Source organism: Octopus bimaculoides, chromosome 4, assembly GCF_001194135.2.
Source record: "Octopus bimaculoides isolate UCB-OBI-ISO-001 chromosome 4, ASM119413v2, whole genome shotgun sequence".
Lineage (NCBI taxonomy): Eukaryota > Metazoa > Mollusca > Cephalopoda > Octopoda > Octopodidae > Octopus > Octopus bimaculoides.
The window spans coordinates 85,928,917-85,938,371 of NC_068984.1; the positions used below are offsets into that span (position 1 = coordinate 85,928,917).

The 9,455-nt window shown below is 37.2% G+C and overlaps 1 protein-coding gene and 1 non-coding gene across 3 annotated transcripts in view; one reads left to right on the plus strand and one right to left on the minus strand.

Moving 5' to 3' along the window:
- Positions 1 to 902, minus strand: part of LOC106875522 (phosphatidylinositol 4-kinase beta) — a 122,638-nt gene extending 121,736 nt beyond the window's left edge. For both annotated transcript variants that reach the window (XM_014923714.2, XM_014923712.2), the window contains exon 1: positions 711 to 902. The gene's annotated coding sequence lies outside the window, so the exon portion shown is untranslated. The remainder of the gene's footprint in view (positions 1 to 710) is intronic.
- A 3,724-nt stretch (positions 903 to 4,626) lies between these two features.
- Positions 4,627 to 4,745, plus strand: LOC128247714 (5S ribosomal RNA). Its single transcript, XR_008264079.1, has one exon. It is a non-coding gene; the product is annotated as a 5S ribosomal RNA (ribosomal RNA).
- The last annotated feature ends 4,710 nt before the right edge of the window (positions 4,746 to 9,455 follow it).

A 9,455-nucleotide genomic window follows, 5' to 3' on the forward strand; every position in this document is an offset into this window, starting at 1 on the left:
TATATATATATATATATATATATATATATATATATATGGATGGATGTATAACAGAGTCATAACTTGATAACTTGTCTGAAGACCCCATGCATCCACAGGCGAAACACTCAGAGTAACACGAGATTGACTCGGCCAAAATATTAACCTCAACTATGGTATTGAGTACATTTCTCTGACAGTCAGCACTAAACACGTACATTATATATATATATATATATATATATATATATAGTGTGTGTGTCGTCACAACATACAAAATAATTCATGTTGGTTATTTCAATACATAATAATAATATAATATACATAAAATATTGTGTATGCGTATATGTATGTATATATCATGTAGACAGATAACAACAGCGAGTTACGAGAAAATAGGATGGCCCCTATATATATATATATATATATATATATATATATATATATATATATATGTATATATATGTATGTATCTATGTCAGTGAGATACCGACAAAAGACATGGGTAGCTTGGTGTAGGAAAGACAAGATATACGAAATAGATCTTCATGTTGTTCATTGCCATGACTGTCATTATTATTCTTGTAACTATTTGCTGCCAGTTCTCTTTGTAACATATTTTGTACTGTCATATTTCCGTTTCCATAAACAATTTATGATGTACATGTATATCTATTAGATATGTCTATGTTTTCGTATGCAATAGTTTGTTTCAAGACAAGAGCGCTTACCTTCGTCGCAACTTTGCCATGGTGGTAACAGCCTCGTTTTCATTTACACCTCCACACTTCACCTTTGACCCCAATTTCCTTCAGCAGCATTTCAGAAACAGACGTCTTTATTTTATGATTCCTATTTGATTTTCTTTCCTGTTTTCAGCTCGAAGCGATCTTGGTGATTTAGGAGTATGTACATATAAAACCATTAATGAAAGCAAAAGAATCCGGGAAAATACAAAAATAACTTGGGTTTCCCTAGTAAACGAAACGAATACGTAAATTCCTAAAAGTTGTTTAAGGCATCACATGTAAATACATCAGTTTAACATTGTCTTTGATAAAATCTTTTCAAATTTATTTTTATAACATTTTACAGATGTTTCCAGTTACATTATAATGATAATAATAATTATTATTATTGTTCTTCTTTTTGTTTTTGTCGTTCTGAGGTTAGTTTATTTTTCTGCTAATCTTTTCTGATAAAACTGTTTACAACTCAACCTGTAAGGAATTAATACAGTACGATTATTATTTTACTAGCATGAGGCGGTGAGCTGGCAGAATCGTTTGCACGCCGATCAAAATGCTTAGCGGCATTTCGTCCATTCTTAGTTCTGAGTTGAAATTCCGCCGAGATTGACTTTGCTTTTCATCTTTTCGAAGTCGATAAAATAAGTATCGGTTAAACACGGGGACGATATAATCGACTTATCATCCCCTCTCCCGAAATTACTGACCTTGTGAAATCATTATTTTACTAGCATACCCATGTCATCAAAAACGCCGACAGTTTTATTAATGATAGATAATGACATATCAAAACAATAGGAGAAACCATTGTTAAATGTCAGCAATCGAGTAAATATATGTATATACACAGAAATGAAGCACTTGAAAAATTAGATACGATCATAACGTCTCGGTTGAAAATATAACTGTTCAGGGAGCTATTACCTCTGTTAGTAACGAAGAGCCTCTCCCTCAGAGTGAAATGCAGATTGTATGGTACCTGTGAACGAACATCTATGCTACATGCTAGTGAATCATGGGTTGTGACTGCTGAGGAAAGGCAAAGACTTGAAAGAAATGAAGCCAATATGCTCTGCTGAATGGGTAATGTCAGTGTGCATAGACAACAGTGTTAGTAATTTGAGAGAAAAACGGGTATAAGGGGCATCAGATGTAGTTTGTAAGACAGACGACTGTGCTGGTATGGTCATGTAATGTGTATGAATGAAGACAGTTGCATCAAGAAGTCCTGAGCTCTAATTATGGGGAGAATATGTGGAAGGGGTAGTCCCAGGAAGAAGTGGGAATAAGTAGTGAGAAAGGACCTTCAGATGTTGGGCCTTGCTGAGGGGATGACGGGACCAGTTTGCTATGCTTAAGAAAACACATCAAGTTAAGTAAAATACATGGTCGTCCTTGCATAAAGCATACCCCCTACATCCCTCTTCAGTTGAGCATTCCTACTTTTGCAGGCGCCATATAAAAAGCACCTGTGTCAGTGCCACATAATAGCACCCATGCTGGTACTGCATGAAGGCACCTAGTACACTCTATAAAGTGGTTAGCATTAGGAAGGGCATCCAGCCATAGAAACCATGCCAAAACAGACATGGAGCCCAGGCAGCTCTCCAACTGTCAATCCATCCCACCTATGCCAGCAAGGAAAACAGATGTTAAATCATGATGATGATTCATTCATTCATACATTCATTCACTTATACACACACACACGTGCATGCATGCGCACATACATGCATACATACATATAGTCTTTTTAGAACACAACACACAGCCTGGTCTGAGAATTGAACTCTCTACCTCATGATTTGAGCCCAATGCTCTAACCACCGAGTTATATGCTTATTAATAATACATATAGTAATAAGAAAGAAGTGAGAGTAATTTCTAGTAATAAAGAAGTGATGATGTTAAGGTAGAACTGAATATGGACAAAACCAATATGATGGTATTCTTCATAACACAGATAGGGATAGTAGAGAGGTTCATTGATAGGAAAATATGTGAGTGATAGAGGAGAGAGTAATAAAGAATGAGAGTGATCTTTGGATCTTTAATAGGTGCAGGTGTGGTAAGAAGACTGTTTCCCAACCACATGGTTCCAGGTTCAGTCCCACTGCATAACACTTTGGGTGAGTGTTTTCTGCTATAGCTTCAAACCAACCCAAGCCTTGTGAGTGGATTTGGTAGATGAAAAGAAGACCATCATATATATATGTGATAGATCGCTAATCACTACACATTCTTTATTTTCTCTCCTTTTTTCTTTCTGTGTTCTTTTCTGTCAAAGAGTATAGGCTCAAAACGTTAAAGACTTTTTCACTTCCCAAGCGTTAAACTAATACATCTGTTTGTTGTCTACACCACCTGTCTTCGTCTTTTGTTTTGTTTTTTTGTGAATTCTCCCTCTCTCTCTCTATATATATATATGTACGTATGTATATCTATGAGTGTGTGTCTTCCTGTCTGTGTTTGTGTGTCCCCCCACCACTACTTGATGACTCGTGTGGATGTGTTTGCATTCCTGTAACTTAGCAGTTCAGTAAATGTGACTGATAGTATACGTGGTCTTATAAATAAATATCTGGACTGTTGCTATAGTAACAAAGCTAAAGCACACAGTGTAACGCCACTTGACACAGATTAACCTTGAACTCTACTGTGCATGCACACTAAGTTTTAATGTTCTAGCTCACTTTTGCTGTTTACAGCAATACTTGGAAGGAAGGTGTGTAACGTGTGATTGTTGCACTAATGATGACAGAGATAGTTGAGCAGAGATTCTGCGTCAAATTTTGCCAAAAGCTTGGTGATACCTGCTCAGAGGCCTATGCAAAGTTTTCAAAAAGTTTCATTGTTCTTGACACAATCAAGATTTTGTGTAACTGAAACCCAAGTGTCTTTTTGGTCAGCTGAAAGCAGTTTTGGCACAAACTTGGCAGACACACATCTACCGAAATCTTCAGTGATAATGAACTGAACTGAACTGTAACTAATCAGCACATCCTCTGATAACTCACAGATGGTGAGTCGATGATTTCCCCTCACAGCTGCACACACATCTGTGATATTTTTCTCAGTACTGTTTTTACCCTTTTCAAAACCTGCACCTTAGCCATAACAAAGAGTCATGGTGAAATTGTATACTCCATTACAATGTCTGTCTCTAGTGCTTGCAAGTTGTCCATGAATTTCTTGGTGATAAATAACATGAATATTGAACCAAAGTAGCACATTAAAAATTATTTTGTACATCCCAGCAGGAAAAGATTACATGAGCACAAATACATATGAATTTGCCAAGTCAAGTCATATGTCACATCAATGTAGAAAAATAGCGCCCTAGAATTTCCAGACAGTCTTGGGTGCAGTCATATGGGATAAATTTCGTTCTGATTGATTTACGCATAGCAACGAATACTCATGATCCAACATATACATATGTATATATACAAAACATCACCATCAAGATACAAGGTCAGATACTGCAACAGCTTGGGTTTCAAGGATCCACACAGCTCTTTCAATATCCTCCTCTTCCAAAAAGTCTGAAAGACCTAAATGGTGGAGATGTAGGTATCTTCAAAACAAACCTGGATCTTCACTTGTCATAAGTTCCAAATAAACCTACCTTACAGCAAGAAATGCAAATTAGGGGAACAACATCAATTCCCCTTTTCACCAGATGCCACATAGAAGGAGATTTACAAGTGATGAAAGTGTAACAAAACTAATGGCAGTGCCCTAGCATGACTGCAGCTCTCAAGCTTCAACTAATAAAAGAATAAAAGAATACTACATACATATACATATGATATATGTATATATATGTGAATTAAAGTTCGTCTACACTTACAATTTTTCCTTTCCTTATACTTTATTTTATATATATATATAGATGGCTTACGGCCATATCATGTTGAGAGCACCGGTTCTCGTCTGATCACCGAAGTCAAGCAACGTCGAGCCTAGTGAGTACTTACATGGGTGACCACTTGGGAAACCTAGGTGCTGTAACCTTCATACACTTAGGCGCAGGAGTGGTTGTGTGGTAAGTAGCTTGCTTACCAACCACATGGTTCTGGGTTCAGTCCTACTGCGTTGCACCTTGGGCAAGTGTTTTCTACTATAGCCTCGGGCTGACCAAAGCCTTGTGAGTGGATTTGGTAGACGGAAACTGAAAGAAGCTCGTCGTATATACATATATATATATATATATATATATATATGTATGTATGTATATGTTTGTGTGTTTGTGTTTGTCCCCCCAATATCGCTTGACAACCGATGGTGTGTTTACATCCCCGTCACTTAGCGGTTTGGCAGGAGGGACCGATAGAATAAGTACTGGGCTTACAAAGAATAAGTCCTGGGGTCGATTTGCTCGACTAAAGGATGGCCACAGTCAAATGACTGGAACAAATAAAAGAATATATATATATATATATATATATATATATATACATACATATATAAAGTGAAGACCCTGAAGCAGCTGCACCAGTATTATAGTAGGGTTACTAGTCAATGAAGTAGAAACATGAGTAGGTCTATTTGAAGTTGTATATATAAAAAGGAATTAACGGCAATGCTAATGTTACTGCGAAATAATCATTATTATTATTATTATTTCCATCCAAATGATTTTGAAGATTGCGGAAGAAATGATAATCAGATGGGGCAATGTCCGGCAAAAATGGTGGGCGGGGCATTGCTTCCCATTCAAACTACTCCACCCTTTGGAATGTCAGCCTCACTGTATTGGCCAAGCATTATCCTGATGGAAGAGCACCTTTTGTCTTGAAACCAAAGATAGTCGTTTTTCTTCTTGTGCTGACTTAAGCTGCTCGAGCTGCTTGCAGTAGATCTCCTTTGTTATCGTTTGATTTGGGTATAAAAGTTCGAAGTGGACTAAACCTTTCATATCCCACCAAACAGATAACAACATCTTATGTGAGTGAAGACCTTCTTTAGCCTGAGGTGCTGGTATTTCTCCTTTCCCTACTAATTGTCTTGACATTTTTACAGAGAACCCATTTCTCATCACCAGTCACTATTCAGTCCAAAAAAGGTTCATTCATGAGATGTGACAGCAAAGAAGAGCACATGATTAGACTTGGAAAGTTTGTGAGGCACCCATTGACCCAATTTTCTGACTTTTTCGATGGTACGTAGAAGTTGATGAATGGTTGAATGACGAAATCCAAGTTTCTCTGCTAGTTCCTCAACAGTTACAATGAGATTTTGTTCTACCAGGGTTTGCAGAATGTAGTCATCAAGCTCTACAGATCTTAAAGGATGAGGCTTGTCTTCTCGGCTGAAGTTTGCAGCTCAGAATTTCTGGAACCACCATTGACACTGGCTTACACTTATTGTCTGATCCCCATATACTGTATTAATATTCCTCACACTTTCCATTGAGTTGTTACCTTTATTTAACTCATAAAGCAAAGTATGTTGAATATGCTCCTTTGTCACTTCCATTATAGCTTTGTCTCATCCCTGCCAACTTTTAGTTCATGCAATTGAAAAAAACCCGCATTATTTATGGAATGACCCAATACGTGGCGACCTCAATAATGTTGGTGGCACTGAACAAAACACTCAGTACATACTGTAAAATAGTTGACCAAAGCCTTGAGAGTGGATTTAGCAGACGAAAACTGAAAGAAATCTCACACACACACACACATACACACTAGCTTGAAAGACTACAAATCCCAAGATCTGGAATTTTTCAAGATTTTTGTGTGCATATGTATGCATGTATGTATGTATCAATGAATCTATGCATCTATGTATGTATGTATGCATTATGTATTATTGAAGTTGATTCACAAGTTAGAAAAAAGATCACACCCAATATAAAGTCACAGAGTGGGTATCATTTTAAAACGTTTTAAATTAAGATCAACTCTCAATCAAGATTATTTACCTGACAATTTCATATGAAATCATGTTCTTCTAAGCAGAAAGTTTACTAAACACAGACACGCACGCACACACACACAGTTTTTCTTTTTCTTTTTGCCCACATTCAGTTCACTGCAGAACGAAGCCCTCGGCATGTTCTCTCCACCAAGCATGGTCCAATGTGTAGGTCATGAATTTGAGCCTGAGATCATAATGGTTTCAGGGCGGCAAACTGGTAGAATTGTTACCACGTCGGGGGAAATGCTTAGTATTTCGTTTGTCCTAACGTTCTGAGGTCGACTTTGCCTTTCATCCTTCCAGAGTCGATAAAATAAGTAACAGTTGAGTACTGAGGTCGATGTAATGGACTTAACTACTCCTGGATATGAGTATAAAAACTGCACGCCTCTGCCAAGCCATGTCGCGCCAGTGTGACAAAGTAAGGTCACCAAACCGAACCAATATGCATATATGTATATGCATATTGGTGTTAGGAAGGGCATCCAACCGTAGAATCCATATCAAAACAAATAGGAGCCTGAACAGCCCTTTAGCTAGTCAGCTCCTGTCAGTCGAGCCAACCCATCCCAGCATAGAAAATGGACGTTGATGATGATGACACGTGTGTGTGTGTGTTTGGGAACGTGATAAAGAAGAATGATTATAAGATATTATTAATCTCTTGATGCCTTAATCCTCATCAAGATTATCAATGTATAATACACCGCCTCCATAACCAATAAGTGCCCCTGACTGAATAACACCTATACATTATATATGTATATATATATATATATATATATATATATATATATATATATATATATATATATATATATATATATACGTGAATTACTGACGAATTACTCTTTATAACACCTTAACGCTAATTGATCAGAAATAGCGAAATAGTAAGGGGGGTAACTCTAACTGTACTGACACGGAAGTGCAAGGCGTACGTATGCTCGGGCTATTAGAAACAGCAGTTAAATCTCCTTCAGCCACTACTTATGTTCTTTAAAACAGCAACATTGTGGTTCTAACAAACCGTGCGTGAAAAAATATCGGATGGTCAGTATTGAAATATCTTAAATTATAGGTCTATTCGATCTTGTCTGACCTAAGATAAATAACAATTAAGAGGCTGTGAAACAAAATCCTTCAGTGTATTTTTAAGTTTTCAGCTATCGACTTTGATTCTATCTTTCCTGGATTGACAAAATAGATATCAACTATGAACAGAGGTTGATTATTAAAATGTATTCTAAATTTTAAGGAAACTATAACAGATAGAAAAGAAGACTTTGCATTGCATTCTTCCGAAAATAAGAACCAGTCAGGTATTTAGATTTATAGGAAAGTCGGTTATACATCTTTAGATTGTATACCTGACTTTCCTACTATAAAATTATAGAATATAACGGAACGCTGAACTCCAGACCATCAACTTAAACAACATTTATTCAGGTGGTAAGCATACATATCTTTAGTTCTTGTTGTTACAGCTTCTGTGTGTATGAGTATAGTTGTTGGGACGTTGTTCTGTAGTTGTGAGCGAGCTGTCGAGTGTAAGTCCGAAAGATGTAGAGAGACAGCTTAAATACGTCCATACTCAATCGCTGGCCAGCGAGAAAGAGAATGAATTGAGCGGGAACGCTTGGTTGTTTAATTCTACGCATGCGTAAGACTACGCATGCGCACGGCGTTACTACAGATTGAATAAATATACTATAAATGCTAAATTGTAGTTATATGCTTAAATAGACTTTTGACACAGGTAGAAGATCTCAAATTAGGGCTGCAATAATTTTTAAAAACAATTTCGTGCCATACTACAACTCGGCATCCTTTTTTCTTTTTTCCTTTCCTTTTCTTTTTTTTTTTCTTCCTTGGACGATTGCTAACTCTTCCATTTCTTGGAGGAAATGGGTACAATGAATGGTTCTCCACAATTCTGAGAGTGAAGAAACGACTCTTATAATTGAATAGTTCTTTATTATAAAGCATCCGAAGAAGGTCGGAAGATACAACGACCGAAATGTCTGGTCTGAATATATCTGTGTATCATAATGCTGACGGCTCAATTTGCATTTCTAATGATTGATGAATGAGGTTCGGTATCTCAATATTAGACAGTTGGGGAGATTCAGAATCAGCCACCGTTCATTTGACTCAACTTTTCCCTTACAATTGTTCTCTATGCACAAAATGAGGTACTTATATTAGTGAGCAAGCAAGCTAAAAACAAAGCACTTTGTGAATTGAATTTTGAGCATGATTTCTGTTCTTCATATAAGCAAATTCACTTCTGCACCTATGAAAGGAATGAACTTTGTGTTCAGACGCAGTGTTTCTAGAACTACCTTATCTGTTGTGTTATCCGTCCGTAAGACAGTAGAGTGTGATAGAAATGTAGGGAGTCGAACCCCAACCGCAAGACATTCAAATAGGTATCACAAGTAAGCCACCACAGTTTCACGTGATTGATTTATAAATCGACCAATCGGTGTGAGGTTGTGGCATGATATCCGACTACACAACAATGGTCTTCTAGAATATAACACACACTACCAAGCAAGAACCACAACAATGGTGAACAATCACCCACGCAACATTGGTGATCAAGCATCTTCACGAAAACGGTAATGCCTGACACAAGAAAAGCTATAAAAAACCAGCGACAATTGTGACCCGACTCATGAAGACCAACTCTCCGGCGTAGTAATAGATACTAATCAGAAGGTAAGCATCTGTAGTAAATTCAAAGGGCCAGATGCCGAAAGCTCATAACTTTTGCTACTACAGCCCCCCCCCCCC